This window comes from Culex quinquefasciatus, chromosome 3, assembly GCF_015732765.1.
Source record: "Culex quinquefasciatus strain JHB chromosome 3, VPISU_Cqui_1.0_pri_paternal, whole genome shotgun sequence".
In the NCBI taxonomy this organism is placed as follows: Eukaryota; Metazoa; Arthropoda; class Insecta; order Diptera; family Culicidae; genus Culex; species Culex quinquefasciatus.
The window spans coordinates 185,297,241-185,320,490 of NC_051863.1; the positions used below are offsets into that span (position 1 = coordinate 185,297,241).

The following is a 23,250-nucleotide window of genomic DNA, read 5'->3' on the forward strand; positions in this document are numbered from 1 at the left end:
GTTTGAAATAAATACTCAAAAAATCTTTATGTTTTAGGCTCGTAATTTTCAAATTTTTGATGTTTGTTTAGTTTTATTTTATTCAAAATACTAATATTTTAAATTTATAATCATTTCAAAAAATTTCGTCATTATGGCCAATTCAATTTTTTTTCCCAATTTTATTGACATTTCTAAGTTTTTATTTAAAGTTGCCCATAAGTTTTCGAGGCACTATTGAAAGGGAGGCGACACAAACCTTGAAAAATTTTCGCATCAGCATTATATTGGGGGAAAAATTACCTTATCCAACCCTAACCCTATTGGGGAAAGAATCATAATTTTAAATTATATGTTTAAATAAAAAAAAGGTTAAAACTGAGCATAACTTAGTTAGTATTAGACAAGGTAAACAAACAGTAATATTAGTTGAAACAACAAAACGCTTAATATTTATTTATTTGTCTTGAACTTAACCAAAATATTTTTCAAAAATCCTCCAAAGATCTTAAAAAATTTAAAAATTGGTTTGATTGTAATGCTTAGAGCTTTGCAAATATTTTTCAAGGTTTATCTAGCCCAACCTTCAAAATCGTTCAAAAAATCAGAGGCAAAAAAATATTTTAAAAAACCTTCAAAATTTTAATGGAAATAGAACTTTTACCAACTCATAACAATTAGTAATGCATTTTCCTGCGATTAAAATCATATTCAGCATGGCTGGGATCGAACAAAAATATTTTCAATTTTTGTGGAATTCCAATGTACAGCACCACAATTTTTTTCTAGGCTAAAAAACATTTTTTTCAATACTAGGATATTTTGAAAAATAATGATTGCAGAACAACTGGGTAACACTGTTTTCATTCAAATGCTGAGAGCATGGCTTGTTATTTAAATTTTTATATTTTTTAATTTTTTTGCCACCCCCTCGATCCCAGCCAGAGTTGAGGGACATAAACTTCAAAAAATTATTGTAACGGCCTAATTAAAGTATAAAATTAAACAATTCAAAGAAAATCATTTTTTTCATCGTGTCAAAATTCTAAACTCAAAACTTACCCCTAAGAACCAGATGTAGAGGTGGGTGATGGGGGTTAGATTCTATCGAGTCATGTCGAAACATCGTTCCGCCAAATGGTGGCGTCGAGACACCTCCTTCCCTTCTTAAAACTCTTTCTTTTTCGTCAAACTCGATGATGGTCTATGATCTGGGAAAGTTTGTGAGTGTTCTTTCCGAAAAAAGTAGAAAACATTAGGGAAGGAGCGCAGACAGGTTGGATGATGAATTTTTAAACGGTGCTTGGCTAGAGTATTGAGGAAGTTTTTTTTCTTAAGTTTTAAGTTTTTTGAGAAAAACTTTAAACTTAGTTAGTGCTTTTTTCATTCGTTCAAAGAAATTGTTAACTTTTCCGATTGTTCTGCAAATAATTTTATTAAAAAACAAAACCCCCCAAGCAGCCGCATTAACACTTTACACAAAGAAAAGGTAGTTTTTTTTCTACACAAGGAAAATTTCCCTCTAAATGGGCAAACCAAGCAGACGAAAGCATTTTTCTTCGCAGCGTGGAAAACGGAAGGACAGCGAAAAAAAAATCCTGTGTGGAAATTGTGAAGAACTTTCTCGTCTTCCTACTTCCGACTCTAGCAAGCAAAAAAAAGGACGAAAAAAAACTGCAGTAATGTGAGTTTTTTGGAGAGCTTACATCGTTGCTCTGAGTCTGTGTGCTATTGGGGAGGCAGACTTTCGGTCTCACTGAAAGTAGTTTCGGCGACGGGGAGTTTTTTTGTGTGTGCATGTTTTGGGGGGAGAAGTAATGAATTTACCAATTTTTTGAATTATTCAAAGATGCAAAGATTCAAATCTTCAAATCTTCAAAGATTCAAATCTTCAAATCTTCAAATCTTCAAATCTTCAAATCTTCAAATCTTCAAATCTTCAAATCTTCAAATCTTCAAATCTTCAAATCTTCAAATCTTCAAATCTTCAAATCTTTAAATCTTCAAGATATTGATTTAAAAAAAATCTTCTAGTGGGATAGATCGTTCCAGGCAGTGCCACACCACACCGTGGGAAAACACTTTTTCCTCATTAGCTTCGTTGCCATCGTCATCGTCGTCGTTCGCTTACAATTTCATCATGCTGTTTGCACTGGTAGTGGTGCAGAAGACACGATTCCTTCCTGTCCTATCCCCTTCCAACCCTTTCAATCCTGTCACCCAACGATTTCGCTCTTGGGTCCCCATCTCTCTGTGTGTGTCTTTGTTATTAAAGGAAGCAAAACCGAGCACCCTTTCAACTTTCCTCCCCCTTAAAACCCCCCTTCTTTCTACCCTCAACAAAAAGTGTGAGAGAGAGGAAGCCAGGAAAAACAAACCGAAAACTAATTTCAACCCTTTTGGCAAACTCTCGACACCACCACCGTCGTCGAGCAGTCGTCTGGCAGAGTTTGGTGATCCGCGGGTGGGAAAAGGGGGGCAGGGGGGTGGGAAAGGATTTCCCGGCGCGCACACTCAAACGATGCAGTTTTTCCCGATGCTCTCTTGCTCGCGGAAAAAGGGTGAGAGTTTTGCTCACCGCACAGTGCAAACAGAGGGTTTGGTGCCAACGAGAGAGGGAGAGAGAGCTGCGTTTGAGGAAATTGGTGTGTGAATAGTTTGGTTTTGTCGTAGGGCATGGTTTGAACGAGGGGTGTTGTGATTAAGAATCATTATTTGACTGATTTTTTTACTCTTTTTATTATCTAAATATTAATTTTCATTTTCTTTTTTTCCAGGTAAGCATTTCTGCAAAATATGATACCCAATATGAACAACTAGTAAGTAAACATGATTTCGCAGAAAGTTTCTTTCTTTTATGTATTAAATAAAAATGCAGAATCTATTATTCAATCCATTATAAATAATCATAAAAATCAAAGTTTTTGAATACGTTTCAGAGTGTCCAATTTTATACAACATTTGGCAATTTTTTTTTTTCAGCACGACCATACTTTAAGCATTAAAATTAGGGCTTTTTAGCTTAGTAATTTTTGATGATGAGAAATCATAATTTTCAAAACAGAGGTGTAGAAAAAATCTTTATTTATTAATCTTATTGATACAAAAATCTAATTATTTCTGACACTGAATGCATTCATTCTATTAACAAAAAAAATAGTACATTTGGTCGGTAATTTGCAAACAAGAATTTGGAAAAAAAAACACAACACACTTTAAAAAAATCTTTCCCAATCAAATTATCTAATCATTCAATGCACAAGTTGACATTTCGTCTAAATATATTTTTTTAAAGTTCTGTTTTTTTTGCAAACAAAACCCACCGCTGCAAAGTTGAACATTACACGCGTTTGACTGTGATTTACTTGATTCACTTAAGTTTGTCTTTGATTTTAATCATTTTATATCTTTTAGTTTTCATTTTTTTCGAAAAAAAAAATAATAATTTTCTTTTATTTTTTCCCTTGTTTGTTTTTCCCCTATAATTAAAAAAATTGAATATTTGAGACACCAAACTCCATTTTATGTTATTTGTTCAGATTTGTATTAACCCGAATGAATTATTAAAAAAGATGAAATGAAACTGATTCTAGATTCTGTTATTAATCCAACGTATATGACTTAAATACAACGGTTCCATTTTCAATTTTCCTTCAATTAATGATGTTAAAAAATAAAATCGCATCAAAATTTGAAAAGCTTTATAATTATTATAATCAAATTTGCAGCAAAAAATCATATAAGTTTGAAAAAAATATAACAGAAATATTCATTGATTTAAATTCATTTTCAAATTGAACGTAAAAATTAAAAAAAAATCAGCTAAAAATATGTATTTTCTTTTTTCGCAATCTTTTGCTACATTTTCACAAGATTAACAGTAAAAAATGTTGATTTTTGGGAATGTTAAAAATTAGGACGGATCACTTCTGTTTTGAGTAATTTTAGCAATTGTGAAACTTTAATTTTTTGAGAAACTTATTAGTTCCGAATGAAAAATTACATTTTTTTTTTACACGAAATCTGTCATATAACCACAAAAAAATACTCTATAGCAAAATATGAAACGATTCATGAAATTTTTAACGGCCTTTGAAAATATGTTAGGTTTAGTTCAGTTTGTTTATGTTAGGTAATTTTTTTCTAAACACCTTAAATAATTTGTAAAAATGTGAAATTTAACAGAAACAGACCAAATTTGCACCAGATCCTTTTGTAAAATTAGCTATTTTCTACTCAAAATCTGTCATCATTCCCAGATACACAGATTTGTCTGTGATGCACAGACATTTGAGCTTGTGGCAAACATTTTTTGAGGTGCACAGACTTTTAACTTGTTTTAATAATTCAATATTTTGTATAAATATTAACCGAAACATATTTCGTTAGTCTTCAAATGCTTAAAATGCAATTTCTGATGGATTTCTATGATAGTAAATTTATATATTTGAATTTTAGACAAATGAACAGACAAACTCAGACTTTTTTAACAGACATTAAAAAAACAAGTTGCATTTTTATTTAAAAAATTATGTATTTTCTCAATAAATTCATCAAATTTCTAAAATGAAAAAAACAACAAATATTTTAAGCAAAATGTGGAAAACTATCCAAAGCTAAATCAAACTTACACTTTTTTAAATTTAATGCATTCAAACAGGAAAATCATTCTTTTTTTGATAGAGTTTCCATGTATGTCCATTAGTGTACCCCAAAAAACGAGATTTTGTGCAAACATTCAGGACAATCCGGATTTTGATAGGGTTTGCCTCAAGAACAATGACTTTTCATAAAACAACAAAAAATAGAAAAATCGTTTATATCTCGACATTTGCGATTCTCTGAAAAATGGCCAGTTTTCATAAAAATACTCTAATTTTTTAAAACACTCCAAAATAAGTTCAAACTGCATTATATTTCACTTAAAATCACAGCCACTAATAATGGTCTATATTTATAATGATCCAGGAAGCTAGAATTTATTTTTGTTGTTCAGTTTTTACGAATTTCTCTCTTAAAAAGAGCTAATAAAATCATTTTTTGTGAAGCTTTTTGCTAAACAAATTTGCTTTCTGAATAATTAGATTTGGTTGCTTCATTGCCAAGATTCAGCCAATTAAGATAAACACAAATTTTCTAAATTTATTTTGAAAACTTAATTTTATCATTTCTTTTGAGCTACTGCATGCTATATGCAAAATCAAAATTTTCATATGCGTTAATTTTTATTTTCAAAATTTGGCTGAAATGCGCTTTATCAAGAATTATTAAAAATAGATGCATTTGTTGTATATTTTTATAAAAAGTTGTTTTCTACAAAAATCTGATTTTTTTAATAGAGCTGAGACATTACTCTTAAATTTTTCAAGTCTGTGAAAACAGAATAAATAATTTTTAAATTTTTGCAAAGAATAAGAAACGGAGATAGTAGAAATTCTGTAAATGATTTCTAATATGCCAATTTTTTAAATTTTGACATGAAATTTTCAATAAATCATATCCCCGATCAAAACGTGTTATTCATGCATCTCTGTAGCTCAAATTGGCTTGTTAATAAGGAAGCTCATCAAAATGTTGCAACAAATTTTACAAACAATCACAAAAATCAAATATAATCCGTTTTCAATTTTCGAGAAGAATTTTCATAGAAAATATTGAATTTTACTAACACTTTTGTAAATTCCCAATTTTTGTTTTTTTTTATAAGAATAATCTTCAAAAAATATCTTTTGATTTATTTCAAGTGATAAAATAGACAACGAACTGAACTGGCTTTGAATTTCATTTGTTTATATTTATAAATTTATATAATATCTTTTTCGTAAGTTTTAAAACTTGCCTGAAAGATTGACCTAAATCCTTAAATGAACCTTCTGAAGAAAATTGAGAGAAAAGAAGGTCAAAACTTTTCACCAAGTTCTCTCTAAATGCCCCCTATTAGTTAGAAAAAACAAGGATTATTTATCTTTTTACATGAAAAATTTAATCACATTTTTAAACCTGCGAGTGAAAAGCAGAGAAGTTTGGCCAAAATTAGTTTAAAATTTATCATATGAAAATGGTTTTCAAAAAAGACAGCATTATCAAATTTATAAATTCAAACAAAAAATCGCAGCACCCCTCGCTCTTCACCACCATTAAAATGCTCCCAAACTTTTCCGCAAACAAACCATTTCCCGCTCTCTCACTACCCTGTTGTACCATCATCCCCAAAATTCTCTCTCTCTCAATTTCCTTTCCGCTCTCACCGCGGTGGGAAAAATCCCGAACCTTGCTCAACATCGTTCTTCGCGCTCGCAGGACATGCCACCGTGTTACTGCGGAGAGAGAGAGAGAGGATGCACTTCCTGCTTCGATCGCGCTCCTTCTCTTTTTTTTTTTTTTTTTGCTCCACTCTCTCACAACCAGGACAACATTGTATGCCGTGCGGTAGAGCCGTTCCGCCGCAGAACGTTTCCGAGCCACCACCGGGACTGACACTGTGTAAATATTGTTGTCCGAGGTCCGGAGCAGAGAACACTACCACTTGCTACTTTGAGGTGGAGGAAGGAAAAATTTAAAGTAATTTTAAGTGTGCGATGAGTCGAGCTAACTTTTTATGAGTTGTTTGCACAACTTTTAAGTTACATTTGCCCTTCAATGCTGCTAAATGAACTAACTAACTTGATTTAAAGTAAGTTTAGTAAAGTGAGTGAGTTTTGTAACATTTGTAATGATTTAAACCTAACCTTAATTGTTTCAAAGTAGTGAAAGTGAAAAAATATTTGAAGTTTAAATAGTTTGTAAAACTACATAGCGAAAAGCGTTTCTACCAAGGAAGAAAATTTTCACCCAAAAAAAATCGAAAAAAGTGAAATTTTGGGCGAAACAGGAAGTGTCTTCTCCAACAACAACAACAACAACAAAATCGGGGTGTGTGTAATACAAATATTACAACAAAGTTAGCACGCCGAAGTGTGCTGGTTCGACCGATTCGCCGGGTTTTACGACCGGCGCGCCGCCGTTACAACATTGTAGTTGTGCTCCCCCCTCGGTTTTGGCAGTGTGTTGGTGAACAAATCCGGAACGAACGGAGCATCCTTGTCCTTGTTTTCACCGAGCGGTTCTAAATAGTGGTGTAGTGTTCGTGGAAAGTGAAAACACGGTTCTCTACCACCCCAGCTTTGACGGGTGAAAAGTCCGGAGGCTTTTCCGAGTGAAATTTGCTCCCGGATTTCCCGGAAGTGTCCGGGAGGCCAGCCCCATCGAGTACCTGGCTCCACAAAGGATATGAGAGCAAGTAGGTTCTAAAAAAAAATATCCTAAAATGTGATAAAACTGTAAACAAAACCCCCACTTTGAGTCAAGTGTCAACAAAGCAAGCGATGACGTTGACGTCATCGCTCAAGTGTCATTATCGCGTTATCGTTACGCTAATCAACGCGACTAAGATAACCCAAATCGTAGTAGCCTAGGTTGTGCAATTGGTTGCCTAAAAGCCCGAACCTACCCCAAACATATTATCGATTTTCACCGCCAACTACGCGTGCTTTGGTAGTGTGTGTGTGTGAAGTGACATCTGGTGGCGAGCACGGAAAGCTGTGCGCTTTCCATGTGTGTGCAGTGTAATTCAAACCGAGGAAAACAAAATAAACTTTGTTGTTTTTTTGCGCGTTACACGGCGAAATGGGACTGAGAAGAAAAGCACTTCCGTGTTTGAAAAAAAAAAGCGATTTGAAAAAGGGTGAAAGATCAGGTGGCTCCACTGAAAAGAATGTTAAAGGGAAGGTGCAGTGGGGACGCGTGGTGCCTTTTGATTACTTTTTTGTGGTGTGTTATATAAGCTTTGCGGGATGACATTTTGGGATGCGCATTTCTTTGCGTAACGAAAGAGGTGTGTAAGCGTGTGTGTATGTGTGAGAAAAATCGATAGCCATTCATAACAAGCGCGTATTACGACGTATTGAATGAAAATGTAAAGAAATGGTTACGGAATTATTCGTCTATGAATTTTTAATAAAAATAAACCAACTTTAGAGAAAAAGCAAAAAAAAATCGAATGATTACCAACAAAAGTTTGAAGTAAGAATACCTATTTGTAAGAGTATTTATATTTTCTTATTAAATTTTTTTTCAAATAGACGAGTAGAATTATAAGATTGACTTAAATTAAAGTTTCATCAATATATTTTAATCTTGATCATTTCAAAGGGTTTCAACAAAAAGTGAAAAATAGAAATGAAATGAGATTATTAAACACGCCAAATTTTACTTTAAAAAATAAATGATATTTTTTTTTCTAAATCTCATTTTACTAGATTAATGGGGTTTTGATTACCTGTTGGCTTCATTTAGATGATACAACTGAAATTTGTTTCAACAGTTACACACATGAAATTAAACTTTTTGTGAAAATGTAAGGAAAATATTTTTTTTTTATTTTACAAGCACTCTTGCCATTGCGATGTGGGGATAAATTACTACCTATATTTCTTGAAATATTTCAAATATTTTTTTTTCTGAAATGTCCTGAATGTCCCATCTTGAGTATCAACATTTTCTTAATTGAACACTTGAAACAATGTATGAATTTAATTCAAAATAAAGCAAATCTGCTTATTATTAAGAAAAACATTTTACAAAAAAACATTTTTGTAGTAGAATTCAAATTTTATTTCAATCATTCGTCTCCCTCATTTGCGAAATTCCCTAATCAGGGTGCAAAAATTATGATTCCCAAAAATCTACATTTTCTAGGGAAAATATGAAAAAAAAACTCATGTTAAAACACTTTTTTCACACATTTGAGCTTTAAACAAAATTTATATTTTTCAATCGCAGCTCGGAAAATTATTCACATGTTTGGGAAAAGCAATCTTATTTTCATAAAATAACTTTTGACAAGAGCAAACATATCGTATTTGTAAAGCATTTTTTTGTTAAAAACTCTTTGTTATTTTTGTTAAATAAGGCTTGACATTTTGATCTCCTTTTTTAAATAAGTCTGCCTCGATTTTGATGTAAGCCAAATAAATTATTTAATACAAATTTTACTATCTTAATGCGACTTCAAATATTCTCTAATTCAAAAATATACAATATTAAGAGAGAGACAAACTTCGTTTTTTTTATTGTTATGCTATACTTAGAAATAATGAACATATTAAATAAAAATATTAAAAAAAAACAAATCTAATTTTATATATTTTTTAAAATATTCAGCTTTTTTTTGTTTTTTTTGCTTGATATTTTTCTTGATTTGTTCATAATATTGTCTTAATTATAAAAAATTAAAACTCAAATGCTGATTTTAAAATGAGTACACTTTAAATAATATTTTTAGGTTTTGCCTCCTCCCAATTGAAATTTCTTTAAATAAATCAGTGACATTTTTACTGGAAAAAAGAAACTTTTTAAATTGTTTTTAAGATGTTCAGAATATATTATTAATGCTCATTTATGTGTTTTAACTAAAAAAATATTCTTCATTTTTTCATTAAATTATTTTTGTTAGGTTCTTTTATGTACTGGGACCTGGTTAGGGTTGAGTCTGCATTTGTAATTTTTTTTTATTAAAATTTTGAAAAAATATAAAAATCAAGAAATATTTGATATTTTGCAAATGTTTGATAGTAGCATGATTTTGATGATATATAAAGCATTACTTTTCGTTCAAACTGTTTTTTAAAATGAAGTTTATTATTTTTTAATACTTTTTTTTTGCTTCTAAACATTGTCTTAGGGCCGAGGGACAACTCCTAAATTTAAAATATGTACCAGCCAAAGTAATTAAAATAAATGATGAAACTGTTAATTTTCTAAAAAAAGTATCTAATTTTTGAAAAATGTAAGAAGTTTTGAAAGGGTAGCAAAAATGTTTATGCAACAATTTGCAAAAATACAAATCCAGCAAGGGTCCCAAATTTATCCAAAAATTCTTTTCGGAGTTTTATTAATACGACGAGTGCTGAAAAAGTCGAGTTTTGCAACGAGCTGCACACATTTTTATTTTGCATTTCAGTAACTCTCTACATTTTTGCAAATAATTAGGTCTAAAAAAACCATTTTGCTTCTTATGAATCTTCATGCAAGTCTAAAATTTAAGGACTGCACATATTCTAAAATCTGCATCTTGAGGAAGGATTTTTTTTTATCGATTTGGTATCCTGAGCAAAATTGTAGTTTATGATTAGGACTATTCGGAAAAAATGGTAAACTCAAAAAAATAGTTTTTTTTCACATATATTCAATATTAACAAACTTTATCCCCGTTGGTTTGATATATTTTAGTGGATGAAAAAAATCCAAAAAATAGTTTTTGATAAATAAAAATTACTTTTGTGAATTTTGGATAAAATATTAAATTTTTTTAGCCCTAGATATTTTTTGATTTCTGAAAAAATATCTTTTTTAATTTTTAAAATAATGTCTTTCCGAGGGTTTATTTTTGGAAAAAATAATACCTGAACTTAGGTTGCTAAAATATGGTCGTGCGAAGAATTAAAATTACGAAAACGAGTTTTTCTGATCGCTTTGTTTTTTGGAGTTAAATGGTAGGTTATGATAATTTACTATCCAGGTTACTATACTACACTGAAAAAATATTATGTTTTCAGTTGCAATGTAATTAGCTTATATCTGTAAGCCCATACATCCAATCGAAATGTGATCAAAGACAAACTTATGGGAAATTTGATGAGCTTTCGGTAAAAATATTTTCGAGACTGAAAAATCAAGTCTGTCATATAGAAATTGCCAAAAACCATCAAAAAAACAATTTTTTCAACATTTTTATTTTTAAAACCGCTGTAATTTCACAAGGATGGACTTATGACAGTGGTCAATATGAAGACTTTTATGTTAAATTGACTGGAAAGTTGACTCTCGTGTACGGTTTTTGATAATTTTGATGTTTAGAGCACTTTTGAAACAAACAGTTTCAGTAAATGATTTTTGTTTTTTTTAGGTGAGTTGCTCCATCCTGTATTTTTCGTGAGCCTTTTTGTAACATCTTAGGCGATTTTCACAAAATTTTTGAACGAAAAAAAATCGTGGGCTCACCTTCAAATTTGACTTTTAAACTTAAAAATCAAAAAATCTCATAAAAGTGGAATGTTTTTTTCTTTGAGTATTTTTTTTCGGAAAGCCCGTTAAATTTCCTACAAGTTTGTGTTTGACCACTTTTTGATACGATGTAACGGCTTTGAGATACAGCAATATTTAAATTAGGAAATACAAAAATATTTAAAACACTAACGCCCTTCTCAAATGTCATTATCCAGTGAAACTGGCTCCATATATACAAAAATGGCTTATATAAGTGTAGGATAACATGTCTACAAAGATTCATTGAAATTGGAGAGGATCAGGTACAACCGATTCCCTATTTGACATGGAATTGCTCAATATTGTTTTAAAAATAATTTAACTCATTTTCTGAAAAATTTCAACAAAAATCTTAGAAATTATTAAAAAAATATATTGAAAATTCACGCGATCCACCCTAATGCTCGCACGTGCCATCCCTCTCCAAAGAGACAAAACTTCACACTGTGGCGCCTCCATCACATCATGCTCCTCTCATTCAGGAGGGTTATCAAATCAAATTAAAAACAACCTTGCTTTCTCATAATTGCAGTACGCAAATTGCACCCCACATTTGTTGACAAAATGAGTAGGGTTTTTTTACTAACTATGCTTATTTTGCAATCGATGTCGTCTTCCAATCGCACACATCGTCACTCTCAGAGGACTGTGTAATAGTTCAATTCAACTAGTAATCACAGTGTGTTTGCAAAAAAAAAACAAAAACACAAAATGCTGTTCATCAAACAATGCACCTACCAACGGTCACCCTGCCTTCGAATGTCCCCTCTCCCATCAACGAGTTGCTGATTACTCTGTCTGTTATCAAAGTTATACAACTACCGGAATCCAGTGCTGCCAGTTAAAGTTGTCTTCTTTGTTTTTAGATTTTAAATTAATATTTTTTTCAGTATTCTGAATTGCATTGCAAATTTGTGAATCTTCAAAGATTTTTTAGATTTGTTTCAAAATTGATAATCTGGCAACGCCCACCCGACCACGCGAAGTGTTCCCACTTCTACGTCGCTGATTCGCCAGGTTGCTCCCCGCCGTTCCTCATAACCAACTCTCGATGACGACGCCATCACCGTCGTCCGAAGCTTCTCCAGCTCAGAGTTGAGACAGTATGTGGGGGTACAAGTACGACAAACAAGCTCGAACACTCTAGTTGGCAGATGCGCTAATAAGGAAGTTCTCGACAGCGAAGTCACGTTTCTTGCCATCGCAAACCTCCGGTCCGAACGCCTCGAAGGAATTCGGAGCGCGCGTGCCAATTCCGGGACGGAATTTGGGAAACTTCAAACCAAACTGACCCGACCTTGCCCGCTCGGGAAGCTTCCACTATTACGCCGGTCCAGCGCGGCACGTGGCTCGCTCTGTTTCTTTGTATGTGGTGGTGGCGCGTGGCATCCCCTGGGAAGAGAAGTGATCTACAACACGCGCCACTCGGGAAAATCGAAGATCATCGGCACCGGAGGGGGGGGGGGGGGGGGGGGGTTGAGGTTGATTTATTTACATATGGCGGCGCTGACCGTGAAGTGGCAGGTTCGCAGCCACCATCACGGCGGTTGTGCACGGTTTGTTTGTAGAATACTATTATATATTGTTAATGAGATCGGTTCCAGAGAGTCTTAATTAGGATGGCACACGTCGCGAGGAAAGGGACAATTGGACTTGCGTCAGCGGTTCAGCGAGGATCACGTGAGTGATCGAATCGTGGAGAGTGATCCATTTAGTTTGAGATGAATTTTGATGGAGACGCTTGATAGTTTGATGGATGTTTAATGGAGTTGGGATTTTTTTTTGACCTGTTCGATTTGAAGGCTAAAGATCAAGGAGCAACTAAATATTTTCACGCGTTATTAGATATGATACTTCCAAAAAATAATTAAAACAATATTTGAAAAGCTCATGAATAAAATAATAATTTTACAGTATACTAACTATTTTTGAATCTACATTCTTTTATTTCTTATGTAAAGTAAAACTATTGACTTAGTTACTACTGTAACAGTATTATATATGTACTCATCACAAAAGTGTGTCAAGGCCATACAAGTCCAGATAAGGGTTCTATCGGGACTTGAAACAACAACTTTATTTGAATATCTACGTTTAATATTGAATGTTTAAACACGTGCACAATATTTTTAAAATTTGAAAAACTTTTTTATTATTGATAAAAATCCAAACAAAAATCAAAATTCCTTCGATTATTTTCAGAGATTGAAACTTAATTTTGAATCAACTGTTAGAGTTTATCAATGTTTAGGTAGCTTTTCAAGGTGGTTGATAATTTAAATATATTTTGCTTTTCATTAAGCTCAAAAACGCTTACTTAATTTGCTTGCAAATCGAAAGAAAATGCATGGTTTTTCTAATTATGCCGATGCAAATATTGTTTAAGATAGTTTTAAAAATGTGAAATTTATTTCTCTGTTAATTTATTATATAAATATTAAGTTCATCTTTGTACATGTTTTGAAACCGATATTTTTTATATTCACAATTAATGTTAGTGATTTCCTAATAAAATTTAAATTCTATGAATCGTTCACTATAATAATAAAATTTTAAGTTATAGTAATATGATTGGATATTCTGGATGGATATCGATAGTTTGATCATTTATTTGAAAGTACTTATTTTTGAGAAAAAAAAATAAAATTTCATGTTTTTGAAGTACGAGTATCCAACGCTAGGAAATTTCTTAAAGATTGCTATAGTTTCAGCAATTATTTTTCAATCACCCAAAATTGTCACAAAACTACGTAGTTTAAAAAAAAAATCAAATTTAAGAATCTTTTCGATATCAAAAGTATAAGCTTTATTTAACTTAAGTGTTAAGTGATCAGCTTTAACTATCGAACTTTTTGTAAAATTTCCATTCTTTTGATACCCATTTAACAAAAACATCAAATTTCAGAATTTTTTTTTTTTTTGAAAATTCGTTTGAAACCTATGAATTTCGGATAATTTTTAAATCATATTTCAAAACCATGAAATTTAAGTTTTTGACCAAAATATGTAAACATATCTTTGTGACAATATTTTGTAATGTTAAAGCTGATACGCATTTGATTTAATTTTTTATTTCATTTTCCAAGCTTGATTTTTGGAAATTTAAAAAAATGTCCGATCACAACATAACAGCTTTGCTCTAAGAAAAAAAAATGCAAACTGATTGACAGTTCATAAATATTCGTTATACAGTTTATCCTGAATAGTTTTCAATCGATTTTACAAGTTTTTTCAATGTAAATTTGTCAATTTGAGTAAAATATTAGAAATAAAATTTGCAATAGCCTAATTTTAATGTAAAGCTGACATCATTCTGATTGCACTACATGATATCGGGAAAATATGACCTTAAAAAATTTTTTGGCCTTCATTTAGACAAAACAAATAATTTGGTTCCAAATAATTAATTTATTAACAGAAGTGTCAAAATGTCTTTTGAAAAGCTTGGCAAATATTAATTTAAACATTTCGATTGAAATAAATTTTATTACACTTTAGAAAACAAGTTTTGCTAAGCAACCATAATGTACGTCAACACATTTACTAATTTCAAGTTAATTAAATATTTTCAAAATATATTTATATTTAAAATTCTACTTCAAACCATTTTGTGCTATTACTGATATAATTTTATTATGTTCTTATATGCTTTTCCATATTAAAAGTTTTATGAAATTTAGAGATAGTTTAAAGTAAGTTAAATTTTTTTCAGTTAAAAAAAATTGAATAAAATGTTTATTTATTTTTTTGTTTCATGAATTTGTCGTTTTTTTTCAATTAAAAACTACAATATCTTTTTATTTTATTTTTTTATCTTTATCAATATCATAGACCTACATTTGATAAAACAATGTCCCTGAAAAAAAATCAGGTTTAATTTTCAATACATTAACCTTTTGTACAATGTTATGGTTCCCTTCTCAGACATAAAAAAAATCAAAAATCTGAATTTTATCAAAAAAGAAATTTAATAAAAATAGAAAAAGTCAGAAAATCTTAAAAATTTTAATGTTTGATGATAAAAACTCTTATCACTCTGATCACTCTTATAGTAAATTTCACAAAATTTACTATTGCTGTAAACTGGGGTGACATTAAAATTCTAAGAAATGTTGTTTAAATACCCCACAAATTCAAATAGAATATATCAACTTTTGTAATTTAATCAATTTAAAAAAAATATAATTTTTTTGAAAAAAAATCTTTTCTGGGCACAGTCTAGACTCAATTATCCGAAGCCACGATTATCCGAAGTTTCAATTATCCGAAGTTCGATTATCCGGTTTGTATACGACTTAAAATAATCGAATCATGAACAAAAAAAATTTTTTTTCGTTTTTTTCTTGTTTTAAACATCAAAATCGAGTTCTGCCACCCCATTTTAGTCAAATTTGAATAGTTAATAGATTGTTAAATAATAAAATGCATTTTTTTTTCAATATTTCGTCACCGCCATCTTGGATTAGAAAAAGGTATATCACTTTAGCGTTGTTTAGGGGTCATACATAAGCTCGACAATCAAAAATAAGTCAGCGAAAACATTTTTTGTTTTCGTGATTCGATTAACCGAAGTGAATTTTTTCCGAGGCCTTCGGATAATCGAGTCTGGACTGTATATGTTTCACTGTTAAGTTTTATTTTTATTTAATTTTTGAATTTAGTTTTCCATTGAAATTTGTTTTATAACATCTTCCTCAACCTGCACCGTTTCTGTCATCCAGAATAATTTCCCAACCCTCACTGCCTGTTCCAGAACATCCCCCTTTCCGGACCATCAACCACGACTCAAAGCTGCGCGCGCGACTGATTCGTTCTTCCCTCTTATCAGTGCCGTTCCCAGCTAGTTTACACTAGTTTTTTTTTATATACACTAGTCGTATTTGCACTCAGTTTTGTTTGCAAAACTGTGCAATTTCAATTGCACTACTCGCTCTCTTTCCCTGTATTGCAGCAGCAGTCTGGACTCTCTCTCTCCCCGTTGGAGCATTTTCTAAATAGGTCAGCACCAGTGACTATCCCGGAGTAGTAGCTACGACTAGTGGGTCCGACACTGCAGTTCTTCGGAAATAAAAGTGAAACTGGGCTTCTTCTTTAAACGGCGTTTGAAGAGCTGAAGAAGGAGAGTTTTGACGTAGTCCCACGTCAAACTGTGTGTGCGAGTGTCAACCGGGAAGATCTCCCAGACCCCGCTCCCTTGAACTTCGGCGTTGTACGAGAGCTACTACCACAATAGCGCAAGCCGCACCACACTATAACTAGTCTGTTAGTGTTTTTGGGGTGGTAGTGGTCGTGAAAAATTGTGTAATATTTTCCCGGTGGGGTGCACTCGGGACTGCTAGGGAAACTCGAGTGCATGTGCAGTTTCGAGCAAGATCGCGACCGTGAAACAACTAGCGTCCTCGGCCGGTTCGAACTTTTCCGGACGGTTCTCAATGAGCGTGTAATTCTAGCTTTTTTTTTTGGAGCAATTTAGAAGAGTCCAAAGTTTGTGTGGGGGAGTGTTGTGAGTTCGCGATGAACCTGCCCAGAGCCGGAAGGGGGATGACATTTTCCTCAATGGACCATTTATAGCCATCGACCGCGGACGTCAAGAGTGAGAGGAAAAAATAGTTAACGGATCCCACCCCCTTCTCAACCCAGTTTTTTTTGTTCGGGAGTGAGCTATTTTTAGGGATATTTCCCCATCCCGAGTCGTGCTGTAACTAATTCGGTAGTGAAAGTGACCAAAGGTGGTCACCCCCCTTCGACCGCCCTCCCGCAACCCGGTTAGAACCGGATCCGGTTGGGGATCGAGAGTGAGAGTGGGCTATTTCCGGCGGCGAAGCCACCGTTTGTGCAGTTTTCACCCAAAGTTGGAATCAAACCGGATATCACCCCGTAAGTGGCTTTGTTACGCAAAAAGGAGTCCGATTTTTGGTGGGGTGCGCAAAAATTTTCAAGGTTACTGGAGCAGACGCGTCCGCAAGCCACCCACTACGGTGCCCGCCCACAGAACTGCAGTTTCCTCACTCTTTGAGAGAGTTTAATTGTATGTGTGTGTGTGTGCTAGTGTGTGGGTTTTTGGAGGAAAATCATTTCCACGCCGCCGTGCGGAGTGCAATTCTGCAGTGTGGGTGTTTGTGAGGGAGAGGGAGAGCAATAGGATGATGGAGCTGGATTGAGAGAGTGAGAGAGAAAAAGAGAGAAGATGCGATGTTTGCTGCGAGTCGCAATAAGTTTTATGAGTACTCAGTTTGTGCAAAACTATCGTGCGTCTCCTCCACTTGTGTGGTTTTAGATGCAATTGAAATAGACTTAACCCTTGAATGCGCAGTAGAAAATAATTCATGAAAGAATTTTAAATGTTTTCCTAATTAATTATTTTGCAAAGCAATAGTTAGGCCGTTGCATATATTTTTTGAAGTTTATGTTCCTCATCCCCCCCCCCTTAAGTCTAAAAATTGAAATAACGAGTCATGGTTTTAACATTGTAATGAAAAAAGTGTTCAGTCCAGTTGTTTTGCCATCATTAGTTTCCAAATTGACGAAATGACGAAAAAAATTTTTTTGCGGTGCTGTACATTGGGATTTCATAAAAATTCAAAACATTTTTAAACAATCCAAAACATGTTAAATGTGATTATCGATGCAGAAAAATGCATTTCAGACTATTTTCAGTTGATTAGGCTTCTATTTTCATGGAAATTTAGAAGTTTTTTGGAAAAATATTTTTCAGACCAATTTTCAGGGGGTGACATAAACTTTGAAAAATATTTGCCGCAGTAAACGTAAATTCAACAAAATCTTTTCATTTATTACTGAAAGATTTTCCTAAAATTTTAGAATATAACTTTCATATGAAAATTATCAAAACTTCAAGACTAAATTGCGTTTTTTTAACAAAATAAAAAAAGATAAAACTTCAATTATCAAGTCTGTTGATAAATTTCTAATGTTGAATTTTTTGATTTTGGCTATTTCTTCAAGCAGATTTGAAAATGTGTTTTTTTATACTTAAATTTTCAAAAATTTAGCAACTTAGTAATTCATGCCCTATTTCAAAATAAGTAAATAACAGCTCAATATTTTCGTATTAAATTCAGAATAGGTGATACAAAAATATCTCATAATATTAAGTTTGAAGAATATTTCGTGTCGTTATTGAATTATTCATTTTGGTAAAAGTTTCTCGACCTCCAATTATAACATGCCAATAAACATGAATTTCGAAAGTAAAATGTCTTACAAGTAGAAGTTAACAACAACAACCAAAAATATTCTAAAATTTCATTTTTAAAATCCTATTTTGTAATATTGGTGCAATGAATTAAGTATTTTTATTTATCAGCAAAAGTCATGATTTTTTGAATTATATAATATTTCATAATGATTTTTGTCAGCTTCCAATTCATTGACTTAAAATGCAAATATCTTGGAACCAACGATGCCAGATTATTTTATAACACATCTTTATTTTCTTGAAAATAAATCTGTATTTTATCTGTATCATGTCAAATTCGGAGCCATGGAATTTTTTTCTAAAATTTTTAACAGTAGATTTAGGCTTTTTAATCATATTAAAGCATAATTCAATCACAAAATTGTTGAAATTCTCAAATATAATCATTTTAAAAAAATCTGTATTTTTAGATTTATCTGAATATCTGGCCTGGCTGCTTGGAACTGTCGAAAATAATTAAATTTTCCTGAAATTTAACTAATTTTTGTTCATCTCCTAAGATAATTTATTTAACCAACTGATCATGCTTTTTTTGAATGTACACAATCACAATACACAATCAAACGTTACACAATGTATTTTGATCAATCGATTTAAAAAAATCTGAAATTTAGATTTAATTTTAAATATTTTTTGCCCTTGCAGTTTTTAAGGCATTTCTAAGGGAGTGTTTTCAACTTGGTATAAAATTTCCAGAGGCTTAAATTATTTTCAATACAATTTAAAACTTTTATTTTTCAATATTTTATTAATTGCATTTCCATAAGGCCGATGAAAATATTTTTTAAAGTTTTTGTCCCTCGGCTCTTGCTGGAGTATATATATATCGAAATAACAAGCCATTGTTTCAGCAAATGCATTTTACACTAGTTCAGTTGGTTTGCAATCATTATTTTCATTAACCATTAAATAAAATTTGAACCAGCTTAATGTATTTTTTTTATTTTTTCAATATTTATTTTAAATTAAATGAAAAAATATATAAATTTATATTAATTTCTAGTTTTTTTTTTCTGTCGGTTCTGGTAAAACTTGAGTTCAAAAGCCCAAATTTCTAACATATTCAAGCAAAAATTATCACAAAGTGCTTAAAGCATGATTACAGTTATACTTCTGTTTTAAATTTCTACAAAACAAGATTTCATAAAAAAATCTTAAAGTTTGCCCATTTTTCCGATCACATTTTGTATGTTTTGAAAGTAATTTGATCTAAAATTAGAAAATAAACGCTTAAAAATCCTTTGAAATCTTTTTAAACCGATTTTTCGTGGTTTCGAAATGTTCGTTTTTATTAAATAATTATTCTTTCTGTCCCCTGATTTTTTTTTCGGGAAAATTCAGGTTGCAAGTAAATCAATACAATTTTTACTGTAAAAACAACGTTTACAAAATATAAATTACCTTTTAAAGCCATAATTTCTGCGGGCAGATTCAGATTCAGAGGGCAAATGTGCATGGAAAAACAGCTCCATGGTTCCATGAAACTTTTCCTACAATTATTGACAAAAAATGTTTAAAAAATGAACTTTTAAAATTTTTGAATTTTAGCATTGCATTTTTGTTACATTCAAAAATCTCTCTTTTTTATTTATTGCAAAATTAATTGCAAAATTAATTGCAAAATATACCGATATAATTTGTCGTAGAAGAAGTCGATTTTCTTACATAGCCTAATCGTGAATCATCCCAATTTTAAATCAGGTCAAAAGTTGCCCTTTTCTATTAGCCAACTCTTCAAAATTGCACCATTTTTCGGAACATGCAATTTCCACTTATTTTTTTCAATCTTGAACACTGTGCATTTCTAAACTACTGTTAACACATTTTGGTCTAAATTGTACTAAAAACGATTATTAAAATTACTTTTTTTATTTTTTTTTTGTAGATGAACAGTGTGACCAAAAATAAGTTTGACTAAATTTATTGGTTTTAACAAATGAAAATTCTAACAAAACATATTAAATTTGATTGCTTTACATCTGTGAATAATTCTGGAGTTTTTATTTTGAAAAAGTTCAATAAACCAAATTTTTAGTTTTTGCATCTTGAGTGTTTTTAATACCCCTGACTCAAGGCGTTTTCAAAAATACCCAAAAAGCAATAAACTGGAAATTTGGTTTATTGGACCTTTTCCAAAAAACTCCACAGCTCAATATTTCTTGTTTGAATCATAGAATTTGAATTATTATGAGATTTTAAATTTGAAATTTGAACAAAATCAACAAAATCAAAGTTAAAAAAAAGTTAGAAAAAATATTGTTTTACTAGGCAGTCAAGGGTTACCCCACCCCAAAGTCACGTGTAACCATTGTTAGTGCCGCGTACGAACTGTGACTACATCCATATGTGTTTGTAAGTGTGCCTATCTGTATGTTTAACAAACGGCTTCCCGATATGATGTGCGGCCGGCACAAAACCCCTTTTCAGTAGCCTTCAATTGAGTGGACCCCCTCCCCGCTGTTCCCATTCTTCACAATTTTACAACCCACCACCCCATTGCGTCTTGTAAGATATCAAAGTGTGAGTGCGAGCGCCAACTTTTATTGATTGTCGGCGACGACGGGACCTACCCAAACACACTCTCGATTTGCGTAGAGCAAAAAAAAGCTAGTGTGAGTTGTGACGTAATGATCAGGAAAAAAATAGAAATTGGTTCGTTTGATTTTTGCCGACCAGGCAATCGATTGGAGGGGGGAGGCTCTTCAAAAAAAGTAGTGTTTGTTGTTATTGTTTGCGCTTTTCTAGTGTAAACAATTTTAACATATGGTTGCGCGATTGATATCAGGAATTTCTGATAAAGTGTGCTATAAAAATAGCAGAGTTTTATCGAGATTCATTTGTTTTGCTGGACAAAGCTTGAACTTTACCCAACAAAACAAAAAAGAAAACGAGAATTTGCTTCACGTGATCCTTTCTCAAGGTTGGTTATGAAATTATTAGTTTAAAATAAACAAAAATACTCCAATCTTCTGTTGTCTAACTATTTAAAATGTTTACCTTCAATCCAGCAACGTGAAACCGGAAAACGTGGTTTTCTACTGTGAGCTCATCTCGGCAAAACTATTACGAAATGTGTTTTGTTGTTGTTGTTGTTAAGGAATGTTTTCTAAACTTGGAGCGCTCCTCATAATTAAGAGGGAAATTTCCACTAATTATTCAAAATATATCAAGATCTCTATGAAATTAACTTCTTCGAATTTTTCCGGCTTTTTTATGTAATTAGCTTGCTTAATATAACACGCTTCATTATGGTTGAACTCCAAAAATATCTAATTGATGATTGTAAAATTTTATAATGTTCCTAAAAGGACTTAAAAATTTGGAGCCTTGAATATTAAAATTTGGATAAACTTCAAGTAAAATTCGCATTGTCCTAATAACTTTAAAAATGGATCCTCAAACTTTGTAGTACAAAATTCACTACCTTCAAGATAACAAAAAATAAGCGCTAAAGTACGTTCAACTTTGCTCACGTTTTTGCTGTTGAATGCTGGAGGAAAGTTTGCTCCTGGTTGACTCTATTTAAGTAATTTGAGCTGTTTAAATAGCACTATCGGTCACTTGCTTGCTTATCATATGCCAATACAAAATATTGTGTTTGAACAGAAACTTAAGTTATTTCAAACTTTTGAGACTATCAGAAAGAAAATCATTTTATGTCTGAAAGACGACTTAAAAATTCTTGAATTAAATTGAATTATGAAATTAGTGGCTTAAATTTCCGGCAAATGGAAATCTTTTTCGAACAAAATCTGGATTAGCTTTGACAACTTTGCTGTTGTGATTTGTTACGGATGAAATTAATTGTTTTTGTCAATTAATATCGAAAATTTGAACCCTCTGAGACAATCCCAACTGAGCACAAAAAAACAACATGCCGCCAAACAAAAAACAGCTCGCCGGCACTACCGCATAAATGTGCGACTTTAACCTTGCACCTAATTATAGGCTGACCAAACACTAGTCGCACTACACTGTACGTACGAGCAAGCTAGTCCGAGCGCTCTTCCTCCTATCGTGACTTCCAGCGCGCGAGAGATGCGCTCGCGCGCGCTTGATTGTGTTGATTTAGAATTATTACGAATCGCTAAATGGATGCACTTTTTGTGTTCCCGAGTTTGAACAGCGACAGAGTGTGACAAGTGTTTTTTTCTTCTTCTCGTTGATTAGAATTGCAGATGCAATACTTGATAAGAGATTTTTTTTTTGCTTGTTTTGAAATCGAAAAATTATGGAAATTAATCTTTGCATTCGTCATCGCCAAGAAATAGAACGTCACTCATCACAAAATTTCAGCAAATTTCTTGAAAATAACATCATACGAAACGTAGGTCATGGCAGTACGAGCGAAATTAAAATAGTTTTTCCGCCACCAACAAAGTTCATTTCAGCCGCAGAGAGGATGATGATCTTCACCGAGGGTGTGATATTGACAGTGAAAATCGTACGATCGCAGCGTACGGGGTAGATGCACTGCACTGCAGCGACGACGACGATGATGCTGAATCTGCGTGTACAGACTGTGGTGTTGCGTAACCGAACCTGCGATCTGTGCACATCCGCTTGAACTAGACAGACAGCTTGCGGATGTCAACTCTGGCTAGACGGAGGCAGGGAATGATCAAATAGAGGGGTGAAGTAATTTTCAAAAAATGAACTTGAAGTCTTTTTTTTTTACTTTATTTACCTCACAGAGGAATAGCTATAAAATCACTTGAAAAATGAACCTAATAAAACAAACCTTTAGTCTGGAACTTGCTAAACTGACCGGATTTGTTCTATCTGGACTGGGTTGGGGTCCCAACTGTACATTAACAGGTTTGGTAGGGCGCTTTCGGAGTTAAACACAAAACAATATTTTGGAAGAAACCAAAAATATTTGATTTTCACTTGATTGTCAAGAGTTCGACAGTCGACCTACGGAAACTACCTTTGCAAAGCTTTTTTTGATAGGATTTTCTTGCATA

General features: G+C 32.4%; 1 protein-coding gene across 4 annotated transcripts in view; it reads left to right on the plus strand.

The window, feature by feature from the left end:
* The window catches only part of LOC6039439, an 88,356-nt gene that overhangs the window by 42,634 nt on the left and 22,472 nt on the right, over positions 1-23,250 (plus strand). The window contains exon 1 of one of the 4 annotated variants that reach the window (XM_038261986.1): positions 6,420-6,652. The exons of 1 other annotated variant lie outside the window; for it this stretch is intronic. The gene's annotated coding sequence lies outside the window, so the exon portion shown is untranslated. 2 more of the 4 variants (XM_038261983.1, XM_038261982.1) reach the window with 2 other exon arrangements.